We start from the raw sequence: 13,688 nt of genomic DNA, 5'->3' as shown, positions 1-13,688 counted from the left end.
TGTCATTACTCTGGCCTCGGACCAAGGATACCCCCATGCTCAAATCCTTGACAAGAAAGAAGTTAGAAAAGAATTCAATTGAGGTATGATTCTGTTTGTAGAATTGAAAAACAGAAATGATGTTTCATTTGATGTGGGGTGCACACAAAATATTATCGAGCGTAAACATAGTGCTATATGAATTAAGCATTGTGGAACCAGTATGAGTAATGGGGAGTCCGTTACCATCACTGATGATAATATCTCCGTTTCCGTCATATAGTTATTATGGAAGGATAAGTTTTGTAGATCAGAGGTGATGTGATAAGATGCGCCAGAGTCTACAATCTAATTTTGATGACCAGTAATCAGAGTCATTGTAAGATTTGCGTGAGGCTAATGTGACAAAACTGTCAATTCCCGGAATTCCGGGATCAAGCGGTTGTACCTCCTGACTGGGGCGGTTGCACCGCCTGGCAGAGCTCGAAGACTGAGCCTCTGGGCGGTGCCACCTCTGTCAGGGGCGGTTGCACCTCTCTGCCAGAGCTCGAAGACCGAGCTCAGGCGGTTGCACCTCCTGACTGGGGCGGTTGCACCTCCTGACTGGGGCGGTTGCACCGCTTGGCAGAGCTCGAAACTTGAGCTCAGGCGGTGCCACCTCTTGTCAGGAGAGGTTGCACCGCCCAGTCTCGCTCGGAGACTGAGCCCAGGCGGTTGCACCTCCTGGCTGGGGCGGTTGCACCGCCCAGTCTCCCTGGGAGACAGCCCAAGCGGTGCTACCTCCTGGCTTGGGCGGTTGCACCTCCCACAGCAACTAGGGTCCGAATGGGTTGATCCATTCGGCCCAATTTGGGGTTTTTCAGGGGCCCAATTGCCCCAAGATTAAGCTAATGGGATCACCTCCCATTTTTAACTTAATCATTAGTGCTAACTACGATAAATCCTAAGACAATTTCTGTAGCTTGCTCCGGTGCGTCAATCGCTTCTTCCGGCGAGTTTCCGGCGAACTTCCGTCGATCATCCGATGAACCCTCGGTGATGCTCCTGCGGACTTCCGGCAAACTCCTGGACTTGCGACGATCCACTTGGCGAGTTCCGACGAGCTTCTTTGGCAAACTTCTGGACTTCTCGGATTTGTTCCCGCAGAACCTTCGACGACTGTCCGAACTTCCGTCGAGCTCTCGAACTCCCAACGTGATCATTGTCATGACTCCGGCGCAACTCCTACTGCATGTCTTACTTTCATCGTAGTTAATCCTGCACACTTATCTCAACACATAGATTAGACAACAAATGACAATTGACTTCATCATCAAAATCCAAGATTCAACAATCTCCCCCTTTTTGATGATGTCAATCAATTGATAATGGAGTTAACCTTAACTCCCCCTGTCTATATGCCATACTTGAGATAAGTCATTCTTGAATTTAAAACCTTATAAATTCAAGAGTCATATTGATAAGTTAAAATCATTTGAACTTATCAATATTCCCATCATGATTCCTATCATGATGTATCTCTTTGAAGATGATGTCAAGGCTTGACATTCATTTTCAAATTTTACATTACAAGTTTGAATGATGGTAATAGTAGCAATTCATGTCTTTGTAAGATATCAACATGTAAAGCTGTGAAGTAAGATCATTACATGATGCACACATTTCTTATATTTTAGTAAGTGTTGCATTTCTATATATGGCATCTTTTCATATATCTCTTGATGATGCAGGCTTGGCATAATCATAGCATCAGTGTTTATAGCATCAATTTATATATTTCTCCCCCTTTGTCATCAACAAAAAGCATGGTAGAGGTGATACCAGGAGAACAATATAAGCAAGTTATCAAGCATATAAAGGAAGGCATGATAAGTATAATGCTTTGAATACTTCTTCTCCTTGTATGTTATAATTCTTTGTGCATGAAGGAGGAAAGTTATTTTATCAAATCCATTTCGAAAAAATATTTTTCATAAGAGTGTGTTTAATTTTTGTCATTCCAGCTGTTAAGCGAGTCCGAAAATGAGATGAATTCTTTTATGCATTCGGACAAGATTATGCTATAGTTTTTCAAAAATCAAAATATTTCAACACATGGCAATCAAGTGATTTGATCATTCAATAAAGTCCGAAAAGTAATTTTAACTAGTTTAAGTATTCGGACATATCAACATTCCTAATTCTCTTCTTATAAAATCAATTTGTTCTTCACTTAGAGGTTTTGCAAAAATATCGGCTAGTTGATGTTTAGTATCAATGACAGTGACTTATCAACTGCATTGGTATATCACTTTTTCAAACTGTATTTATCATGGAAATCAAAGCACAAGGTTTTCAAAACTTTTAGTTTCAGTATAAAATCCGAGAAAACCATTTAGTTTATATTTACCACAGGGCATATATTTACCATGATAGATGTTTGCAACTCAAAATATATCAGGTAACGTTATCAAGGATCAAGTCAAAGCTCATCATGGTGAGTAACATAAAGGGTTTACAATAACAACAGATGATTGTGTTCATACAAGCTCATTCATGAGGTGGAAAATTAAAGTGCCTAAACAAGGAGTCAAATTGACGATGTATTTGCTGCAGCTCAGATAGGATTTGATCTTGTCGTTGTTCAACCCGTTCTTGTCTTTGTTCGAATCGGTCCATCCGAATCCCAATATATTCGACAGGTGATGTATGCGTTTGCTCAAATGGATGTGTTTCCTCAAAGGGACAGATCGGAGGAGATTGGGTACCCCTAAATACTAGTGTTTCCGGTTCTGGCTCAGGTTGAGGGGGATCAGTTCTTCTTGGCATTCTAACCCAGTTACCGTTTCTATAAAAACATCTTAATCGGTGAAGTAGATTTTTATTAATTATGCTGAATCTATCTACTTTTATTACTTCTTCTTCCGGTGGTATTAGAATATCGTAGGCTTTCATTATTCTTGTTATTATACCACTATATGGGAGCATCATGTCTTTCTTAGATAGTTCTAACATGTTTTGTTGGATAAGATAACCAAGACAGATGTCATGTCCTTTCATGATCAAATACATAGTTCCTAATTCTAATTGGCTTACTTCATCATGATGGTATTGTTTAGGGAGAATGATGCTAGTTAGGATATGATGAAGTACCTTAGTGTTTAGAGGCAGTAAATGTTCACAACTTTTAGGAACAAATGCTAAGTTGGGATTGGCAAAAATTGTTCCTAGGGCTTCAACGTATGTTATTCCAACAGTTTCATCATCCCATGATCCTCTAAAGTAAAGTCCTCTACTTTTCATGGGAATGCCTATCATGTCGCAAATGAATCTATCCGTAATTGAGATGTGTTGTCCTAAGAGATAGGTGGACATTCTTTCTTCTTCATCTACTTGTATGTTGTTGTAAAACAATCTAACAAGTCTTGGATAGATGGGTTCGTTAATTTGCAAAATTGGAAGTAGATCTTAGTTTGCAAACCATTGGATTGTCTCTAAGTCTCTTAGTTCACTTAAATCTATGTATTTTCCCTTATTGACACTCCTAAGTTCAAAAGAGGAAAATTTTTCAGCATGGTATTTTGAATCGAAAAGGGTGGGATCAAAGTCTTCTACTAATCTCCTCTTTCCTTTGTCCCTTGAGGATCTTCTAGATCCCATAACTACTGCTGTTTAGAATAATAGTGATGAGCAAGAGTAAATGAATCAAAAAACAGAGTTTAAGGGCTTCTTAGAGAGTACCTTAGTGAGATCTTCAAGAGAGGGAAGGATTGTTGATGTTTTGCTTCGAAGAGGGGTATTTGGGATGCTAAGATGGGAGAAATGGGGATGGAGGAGGCTTGGAAGAGTAGAGGAGGGAAGGGAGTGAGTTGGGGTCGGTTTCACCGCCGGCCCTAGCTTGGGTTAAAAAGGGGCAGAGTTGCGGGCGGTTGCACCTCTGGCTGGAGCGGTGCAACCGCTTGCAACACGTGACAGCTGGATGTGCTACCTCCAGCTGGGGCGGTGCCACCGCCTGCAGGCGGTGAGCACTTGTTCTGATCTGAGAGTTTTTCTTTCTTGAGGAGAATTTTCATTTAGAGCAATCAACTTTACGTACGTAAGAATTTTCATTTTAAGACAAGGACTTTTGCACGATCAAGATAGATTTTTAACGTGCATACTTTCAATGTCGTACGCATGTTTGTGATAGTTTCTTCAAGTTGGTAAGTCTTGCAAGTTCATGACAGACTTAGTCACTTCATGATACAGAGTTAGATTCGAAGGTTATGAAATTGATGGGTTCGAAAATCCAAGGGATATGTGAATTTGGGAATCATACGTTTCTAAAAGTCAAGTAAGGTTGTATCTAAGTTGCATTTGTGATTTTATAATCTCCGTCTGTAATTTAGGCTAGAGAGCATTGCGAGTTCCCTTTTGGGTTATGAATATCGAGAATTAAGGAGCAGAATATTATTTCTTGCTCCAGCCTAATAATTTTTATGTTTTTAATATTTTTACAGGAAGGGATAATTTTTAGGTACCCATTTGCTTTTGAGTGCCTCAAAGATAGATCTAAATTGTTTATCATGTTGCATAGAGTTTATCATGGTTCCTTTAGGAACCCAAATCAATTTGTTTGGACTAATTTTCTTGAATGGACAATAATGCGTCTTGTGTCCAAATTTGCAACAAAAGTTGCATTTGTTTTGGTGTTGAACATGTAAGATGGGGTCTTTTATGAAGGTGGTTGGATTTTGGTGAGAACTTCTCACAAATCCAATTCCACTCCTTTTTGGAACGTGACCCTTGTTTGCAAGGATCATGTTTAATGACTTGCTACCAACCTCGAATTTCTTCAAGGTGTCTTTAAGTAGCAAGTTTTCTTTTTGGAGAGTTTCTAGATCATGGCATTTGATGCATGGATCTAAACTATCATGATATTCAGTTTTTAACTTATCAAAATCACAAGTAAGGCTATCATGCTCCTTTTTTAGCAATTTATATTTTCTATTGATAATCTTGCATTCATCAAATAAGTCATGGAAGGCATTTAATAATTCATCGAAAGATAAATCTGCATCTAATAAATTTGTTACCTCCTCTCCGATGGCCATTAAGGCGTAATGAGCAACTTGCTCGGTGTTGGACTCCTTTTCTTCGGACGCGCTCGAATCATCCCATGTTGCTTTGAGCGCCTTCTTCTTTGTTGTTCTCTTTTTGACTTGGGGATAATCACTCTTGTAGTGTCCCGGCTTTTTGCACTCATAGCAAATAACTTGGTCCTTCTTGGGTTCAAGTTTATTTTTAGTGTCATTCTTAAACTTGTTTCTTTTAATGAATTTTTTTAATTTTCTTGTTAGAAGTGCCAAGTCATCGTCATAGTCCTCATCACTTGAGTTTTCTTTCAAGTGGTCTTCCAAAGTTCTAAGTGCCATATCCTTCCTGTTCTTTGGAAGGATGTCTTCTTGCTCTTTATGAGCTTTGCAAGTCATCTCGTAGGTCATTAATGACCCAATTAGTTCTTCAAGAGGGAAGTTGTTTAGATCTTTCGCCTCTTGAATAGTAGTGACTTTAGGATCCCAACTCTTAGGAAGGGATCTTAGAATCTTATTTACCAGCTCAAAATCCGAAAAACTTTTTCCGAGTCCTTTTAGACCGTTGACGACATCCGTGAAACGGGTAAACATGTTGCCAATAGTCTCACTCGGTTTCATCCGGAAAAGTTCGAAAGAGTGTAACAGAAGATTGATTTTTGACTCTTTCACTCTACTTGTGCCTTTATGAGTCACTTCGAGTGTGTGCCAAATATCAAATGCGGTTTCACAAATCGAAACACGATTAAACTCGTTTCTATCAAGTGCACAAAATAAGGCATTCATAGCCTTTGCATTTAGAGTGAAAGCCTTCTTCTCTAAATCATTCCAATCGATCATTGGAAGAGAAGACTTCGAAAAACCATTCTCGACAAGATTCCAAAGTTCAAAATCTATAGAAATAAGAAAGATCCTCATTCGGGTCTTCCAATAGGTGTAGTCTGTCCCATTGAACATGGGTGGACGTGTAATAGAATGGCCCTCTTGGTTTCCGGCGTAAGCCATCTCTCTTGGGTTTTAATCCGTTTGAGAGTAACCCGGGCTCTGATACCAATTGTTAGGATCAAGAGCACTAAGAGGGGGGGGGGGGGGTGTGAATTAGTGCAGCGAAAATTTTTCAGTGATTAAAACGAAAGTTGCGTTCGTTCGATAAAAATGATTTCGATGTGAAAGCCGATTCTAAGATTACTTTAACTTGAGATTAAGCGAGATGACGTTAAAGTAGATCTACGAAGGCAGTTTGCAGTTTATGATGGAAAGCAGAATACAAGCGCAAACTGAAATACGACGTTCATACGATAAAAGCCGATTTACGTCTAAACGCAGATTTGGAAAGTTCTGAACTTAGAAACTTGTTCGTAAGATCGCAGAAGGCAGTAAACAGTTATGATTGAAATCAAAACATAAACGTAAACTGAAATATGATGATCGTACGAAAAAGCCGATTTACGTCTAAACGTAGATTCGGAAAGTTCTGAACTTAGAAACTCATTCGTAAAATCGCAGAAGGCAGTAAGCTATTGAGAAGTTTGTAAAATGCTCAAAGGAAATACAAACTGAGATTTAGAGTGGTTCGGTCAATCTTGACCTACTCCACTTTTGGCTTCCTCCACCGACGAGGTCACCGACATCAACTAGAGGCCTTCCTTCAATAGGCGAAGGCCAACCACCCTTTTACAGATTCACTCCTTTTGACGGGCTTAGGAGACAACCCTTACAGAAGTTTTCTCTCCTCTCTTTACAACTCAAACTTTGAAGAACAGAAGGAGGAGAACTTTTGGCTTTTACAACAGTTTTGAGCTCTAAGAATCACAGAAATATATCAAGATTTCGGGTGTAAGTTGCTTCCTTTCAGTGCTGAATGGGTGGGGTATTTATAGGCCCCAACCCAGTTCAAATTTGGAGCTCAAAACTGTCAATTCCCAGAATTCCGGGATCAGGCGGTTGCACCTCCTGACTGGGGCGGTTGCACCGCCTGGCAGAGCTCGAAGACTGAGCCTCTGGGCGGTGCCACCTCTGTCAGGGGCGGTTGCACCTCTCTGCCAGAGCTCGAAGACCGAGCTCAGGCGATTGCACCTCTTGACTGGGGCAGTTGCACCGCTTGGCAGAGCTCGAAACTTGAGCTCAAGCGGTGCCACCTCTTGTCAGGAGAGGTTGCACCGCCCAGTCTCGCTCGGAGACTGAGCCCAGGCGGTTGCACCTCTTGGCTGGGGCGGTTGCACCGCCCAGTCTCCCTGGGAGACTTAGCCCAGGCGGTGCTACCTCCTGGCTTGGGCGGTTGCACCTCCCACAGCAACCAGGGTCCGAATGGGTTAATCCATTCGGCCCAATTTGGGTTTTTCAGGGGCCCAATTGCCCCAAGATTAAGCTAATGGGATCACCTCCCATTTTTAACTTAATCATTAGTACTAACTACGATAAATCCTAAGATAATTTCTGCAGCTTGCTCCGGTGCGTCGATCGCTTCTTCCGGCGAGTTTCCGGCGAACTTCCGTCGATCATCCGATGAACCCTCGGTGATGCTCCTGCGGACTTCCGGCAAACTCCTGGACTTACGACGATCCACTTGGCGAGTTCCGACGAGCTTCTTTGGCAAGCTTCTGGACTTCTCGGATTTGTTCCCGTAGAACCTCCGACGACTGTCCGAACTTCCGTCGAGCTCTCGAACTCCCAACGTGATCATTGTCATGACTCCGGCGCAACTCCTGCTGCATGTCTTACTTTCATCGTAGTTAATCCTGCACACTTATCTCAACACATAGATTAGACAACAAATGACAATTGACTTCATCATCAAAATCCGAGATTCAACAAAGTTATCGATGATAGCTTTTATATTTTATAAATAATCGATAATAGTACTTCTCTCTTGTTTTATTTTCATGAGGCTAGCTTGGAGACTCAACATGCTGAGTATGTGAATGATTTGTTAAGATGGTTTGCAATTTGCACCGGGCTTCGACAATAGTGTTACATGAAGATATAAGTGGGGCAAGGGATCCAGCAACTGATGCTTGAATTGCTTGAAGGATTAGACAATCTTGACGCAACCATAGTTTGTCATTTGAATTTGGTATTGGACTGTGTTCTTGGGATGTTGAGCATCGCTGGTGGACAACGAAGAGAGCGATCGACATATCCTAATATATCATAGCCAAATAGAATATTAGAAAATTGAGCACCCCATGATGTGTAATTGTCACCTTTGGATAACTTGGAGGGGATGAGAGTTACAGCATTGATAGAAATAAGGCCTTAGAGGAAAAAGTACTATGGATTCCAACGAAAATAATAACGGGAGCATTGACGAGGACATGTTGAGGATATATACAAATCTAAGGAAGAGTGGGGGTCTGCAACAATTACGTGGGTTGCTGGCAGACGAGTTCTTTGTTTGTTGGATGTGTTTAGCTCTTCGCAGGAGCTGAGGATCGATGGCGAAGAGCTGTTCTATACTGCTAAGAGTTGTGCTTGTGGCAGTGAACAACGAGGCATCGGTTCGCAATAGGTGACGAGAGCTGCGATCCGTGCAAATCACAACTCGATGAAGATGACAACTTTGGTGTTGTTCACAGGTTGGTTAATGTTGATGCAGATCACAAACAATGTTTAATGTCAATGCAGATCGACGCAGAATATAGGGGAAGGCTTCTTGATGAAGAACTGAGAAGGGGCACAGCGGCACAATGCCCTTTTGCTTCTTCTTACTGATCAAGATCAATAGCATCAAGATGTGTCCGATGGCCAACTGCAGAGTCAGGGGAAGAAGAGCGCTCGGAGCAGTGAGGAAGAAGGGGAAGAAGAGGAAGCTGTGGTGACGCAAGAAGAGGAAGCAGAGTTACCCTATCTGGGAAGCAGTGGCAGTGGTGGAGAAGGGGAACCCGTGGTGAAAGTGTCGCTACGGTGGAAGGAGATAGCGTGGCCGTCGTCTTTGTTGCCGAGGCGGTACACCGGGAACCCATGGTAGGAGACAGCGAAGGGGAGGGCGGACTACTTCTCCGATCGTTCTTTGCAGTCTGGAGGAGGCTGTCGAGTCTTAGGTCCTAAACGAAGACGACACGGACGATGCTCGCGAAGTCCGGCGTCGTGACCAGCGAGTTGCCTTGCTGCGACAGCTGCGACGGCGATGAACTTGATAGCAAGTAAGATTTTCTATGATAACAGTTAAGATTTTTCGAAAATCCTCCTCCTTATGTGTATAAATAGAGAGCACCATATCAAACATAGATATCATTTTTGTTTCATTCCTATTCTTAACACGGTATCAGTGCGTCTCTCTCGCAACCATCGTTGCCGATCCGATCTCCAGATCTGATTCTGCCAGACTTCCCCTGTTTCGCTGGTCTGCTCGGCGGCCTATTCTTTTCGCCGTCAACCAAATCGAAGCTTCATTCACTGCTGCCAGTATTCTCCTACCTAAGCCGGCTGCGTTCTTTGCGGCCGCCTGCTTTGTCAGATCTCCCATACCCTTCGTTCTTCCTTTTTCCCGAACCCACACTGACGAACTGGGGGGCAGGCAAAGAATGCAACGAACGCTTCTTTCCTACTTCCTCCTGTCTTCCCTCTTCTTCCTACTCCCAAATCACTGCAAAATCCCTTAATAGTGAATTCAACTGAGGAAGCATAGCCCATTCCTAAATTGCTGCAAAATCCTCACTCCCTTCCCCTTCCATTTCTCCCGTTCTCGTCGTTTCCTCTGCCTCTCTGAAGCAACATCAATTTAAAGCAACGAAGGCTACTCTGTTGTAGTCGCTTTCTTCCCTGCGTCTGCAGCACTTCCTCAACGACCAGTGGCCGTTTTCCTCCGCTGCAGTTCTGTGTCAGTCCACTCGCTGTAGCCCGCAGCAGCACTTGCTGCTGTCTACACGCTCTCTACCCAAGCGGGACGTCCTCACCGACCATGGAACGCATTCTTCCTCCGTTCCACACTCTCCTTGGTTCCTGCAGATCGTCGGCACGACGACCCCTTCTTCACGGCCATCCTCACTCTAGTGGTCACCTCCCGCCGCAGCTTTGTGATTGCTTCCCTGCCAGAGTCCATTGCCTCCCCTTGGGTTGCAGCCACAGCTTTATCTCAACAATCGCCACCTACCAGCCTTGTCAACGCCGCCTTCCCCCTGCCCTACATCCTCAACCGCAGCATCTCACAAACCTGCAAGCTACAGCCTTTCACAGAACTGCAAGCCGTAGCCTCTCTCACAGAACTGCAAACTGCAGCCTCTCACCGGGCTGCAATCTGCAACACGTTAAGCGATGATGGTGCCGCTACCGCTGCAGTCTAGCATGGATCTCATTGCTTGCTTACCATTAATGCCCAAGTAAAGACTTATCAAGATGCAGCATCACACGGCAAATACAAAAAGATCCTTTTTCTTGGAAAGTTCGCCAGTGATCAGTACAGGAGGCCTCCTCGCAGCAGAATAGAACTGCTTTTCCTGAAACCCACCTCAGTCAATTATAATCTGCGTAGACACTTTTCTTAATGACTGCCGTTGCTATAATAATAGTTCCTCCAAAGAAGAAGTATAACCCCCCGCACTTAATCGTAGCAGTTTTCTCACTCATATAATCATTGCACACTACCATGTTGCCCCTTAGATTGATACATATGCTCAACATGTTCTCATCATCTGACGCTCTAGTTACTGCTCCCGCAGAAAATCATAGTACCTTTTCCTCTATAGGCCTTATTTCCATCAATGCTATAACTCTCATCTCTTTCAAGTTATTCAAATGTGGCAACTACGTATCCTGGCGTGCTCAATTTTCTAATATCTTATTTGATTATGATCTATTAGGCTACGTCGATGGCTCTCTCCGTTGTCCACCAGCAATGCTCAACATTCCATTAGCACCTAATCCAGTATCAAATCCAGACCACAAACTATGGCTACGCCAAGATCACCTTATCCTTCAAGCAATTCATGCTTCAATCGCTGGATCCCTTGCCCCACTCATATCTTCATATGACACTGTTATCAAAGCATGGTGCAAACTGCAAACCACCATGGCAAATCGTTCGCACACTTACCTGCTTAGTCTCCTATCTAGTCTCATGCAAGCAAAACAAGAGGGAAGTACTATTACTGACTATCTACAAAATATAAAAGTTATTATCGATAACTTGGCCTGATAGATCATAATATTAGTAATGAAGGATTCATTATCCACACACTTAACGACCTCAGGGATGAGTATAAGGAACCGACAGTAGCAATACGGGCATACGACTCACTAATGTCATTTAAAGAACTCTATAACAAGTTGACTAATTAAGAGATATATCTCAAACATGAGGACAAGTTGTCAGGACCATCCATCATAGCTCAAGTCAGTTAAAAATCCAAGAAGAAGAGCAATCAGTATAACAAAACCATCAACAAAGGTTTGACTAGCATAGCTCCTGAATACAATTATTAAGGCGGCTACTTTAATTATCCTCAACCTTGGCATCCTGATCACACAAATTAACAAAGAGTTATTTGCCAATTGTGTAACAAAGTTGGCCACTCTACAAAAGTCTATAGAACTCGACCAAGACTTTCTCCTCAATCGCATTGGCCTCACGCAAATCTTACAACTACTCCGACTACTGGTATTCAAAATTGGATTGTGGAGTCTGGCGCATTTCATCACATCACCTCTAATCTACAGAACTTGTTCATCCACAACAACTATGGCGGAAACAAAGATATCATTATCGGTGATGGTAATGGACTCCCCATTACTCATACTGGTTCCACAATACTTAATTCACATAGCACTATGTTTACGCTCGATAATGTTTTATGTGCACCCCACATCAAACGAAACCTCATTTTTGTTTCTCAATTCTACAATCAGAATCATACCTCAATTAAATTCTTTCCTAACTCCTTTCTTGTCAAGGATTTGAGCACGAGGGCATCCTTTGTCCGAGGCCAGAGTAAGGATAACATTTACGAGTGGCCGTCAATTCCATAAATCACCCAGCCCACTGCCTACTCTTGGGTCGTAGCTTCAACTGCTGTGTGGTATCGTCGTCTTCGTCATCCCTCATCCTCTATCCAACAAAAATTATTTTCTCGTTATTCTCTTCCTACGCTTCAAACTAGTAGTATTATAACTCAATGTGATGCTTGTTTAAGTAATAAAAGTCATCGACTCCCTTTTGGACTATCCTTCATTTCTTGCTCTAAACCTTTTGAAGTATTTATACTGATATTCGGGGCCCTACCCCAATCACTTCTTTTGACAAGTTCTGATTTTATGTTATTTTCGTAGACTATTTTACCAAGTACACATGGTTATACTCTCTCCACCATAAATCTGAAGTTTCAACAATCTTTACCAACTTTGGAAGGTTGGTCGAGAAATTCTTTTAGTCTACAATTAAAACAGTTTACTCCGATGGTGGTGGCGAATATTAAACTCTCACATCGTATCTCTCTGCTTGTGGTATACAACACCTTAAGTCACCTCCACATACTCCTCAACTTATTGGCTCTAATGAAAGCAAACATCGACATATAAGTTGAAACTGGTCTAACACTCATACATCAAGCCTCCATGCCAATAACATTTTGGACTGCAGCCTTTCAAGCTGTCATCTACCACATTAATCGTATGCTCATTCCAGTCCTCCAATACGAGTCACCATTTGAAAAACTATTTCATAAATCCCCAAACCTTTAAAAACTTAAAGTGTTTGATTGTTTATGTTATCCATGGCTCCGTCCCTATGCCTCACATAATTTAACATCAAAATCTAAGTCTTGTATTTTCATTGGGTATTCTATTAAATATAATGTCTTTTGATGAACCTCAAACTCAAAAAGTATTTACATCCTGTCATGTTATTTTTATAGAGACTACCTTTCTATTTCACAATCCTGAGTCTCCCACTATGCGACCTACTCCAGCAAATATACATCATTGGAGTATACCTCCGATCCTGTCAACCGAGTCTCCCATAACACCATCCAGTCCTTCTCCTCGGGATTCACACTCTCTTCTTCTCCCGGTTCAACAGCTTCTCACCCCCTCCATTGCTCCTCTCCCCTCTTCACAAGGTCTACTACCGAAGTAATGCTCTCAGAAATCCAATCACTACCTTTTTCCTCTCCTGGGACTAATGACATTGACGTACCTCAACCTGTCCCAACCCATGTCAGTGCCTCTCCACCGCCCATACCTACATCACACCCTATATGTCACGCCCCACAATAATCCATTACAAGATCCAATAACACATTTGAGGATACTAAGAAAATATTCAAGTCATTCACAACTATAATTCCATAATTCATAAAACCTATGCTGTTTAAATTCATATACCACATCACTCGTTGAATCATAAAAATCTGAAACCAACTCACTAAGACAAGAACCATCTCATAAATCCACAAGTATATGATTCTATACAATCACAAAAACCAATATTTACCACATGTTCATATCATTACAAAATTAACTAAATACTCTAAAATCCTAACATGAGAGATCCTTTAAACTTTTACAAAACTCATAAGTTTATATTTACCATCAACATTCCAATAGACACTAAGTGTACTTATACAATAAAAACATATTATCTACTAAAGGTTTGCCCAAAGTCTTCTAACTTTCCATAGCCTCAATCCAATTTAAACATTTTAGTGAGCGACAAGCTATCCTGAA

At 42.0% G+C, this 13,688-nt stretch overlaps 1 protein-coding gene across 3 annotated transcripts in view; it reads right to left on the bottom strand.

Moving 5' to 3' along the window:
* The window catches only part of LOC103981725 (receptor kinase-like protein Xa21), a 31,832-nt gene that overhangs the window by 3,121 nt on the left and 15,023 nt on the right, over window positions 1–13,688 (bottom strand). The window contains exons 3-4 of one of the 3 annotated variants that reach the window (XR_010501175.1): window positions 8,873–13,683; window positions 7,713–8,778 (exon numbers count right to left, since the gene is read on the bottom strand). The exons of 1 other annotated variant lie outside the window; for it this stretch is intronic. The gene's annotated coding sequence lies outside the window, so the exon portion shown is untranslated. Of the gene's footprint in view, window positions 1–7,711; window positions 13,684–13,688 lie in introns of those variants that run through there. One more of the 3 variants, XM_018824267.2, reaches the window with a different exon arrangement.

Source organism: Musa acuminata, chromosome BXJ1-4 (assembly GCF_036884655.1).
Source record: "Musa acuminata AAA Group cultivar baxijiao chromosome BXJ1-4, Cavendish_Baxijiao_AAA, whole genome shotgun sequence".
NCBI lineage: Eukaryota > Viridiplantae > Streptophyta > Magnoliopsida > Zingiberales > Musaceae > Musa > Musa acuminata.
The sequence above is the reverse complement of the archived record's forward strand: the minus strand, read 5'-3'. Positions and strand labels throughout refer to the sequence as shown.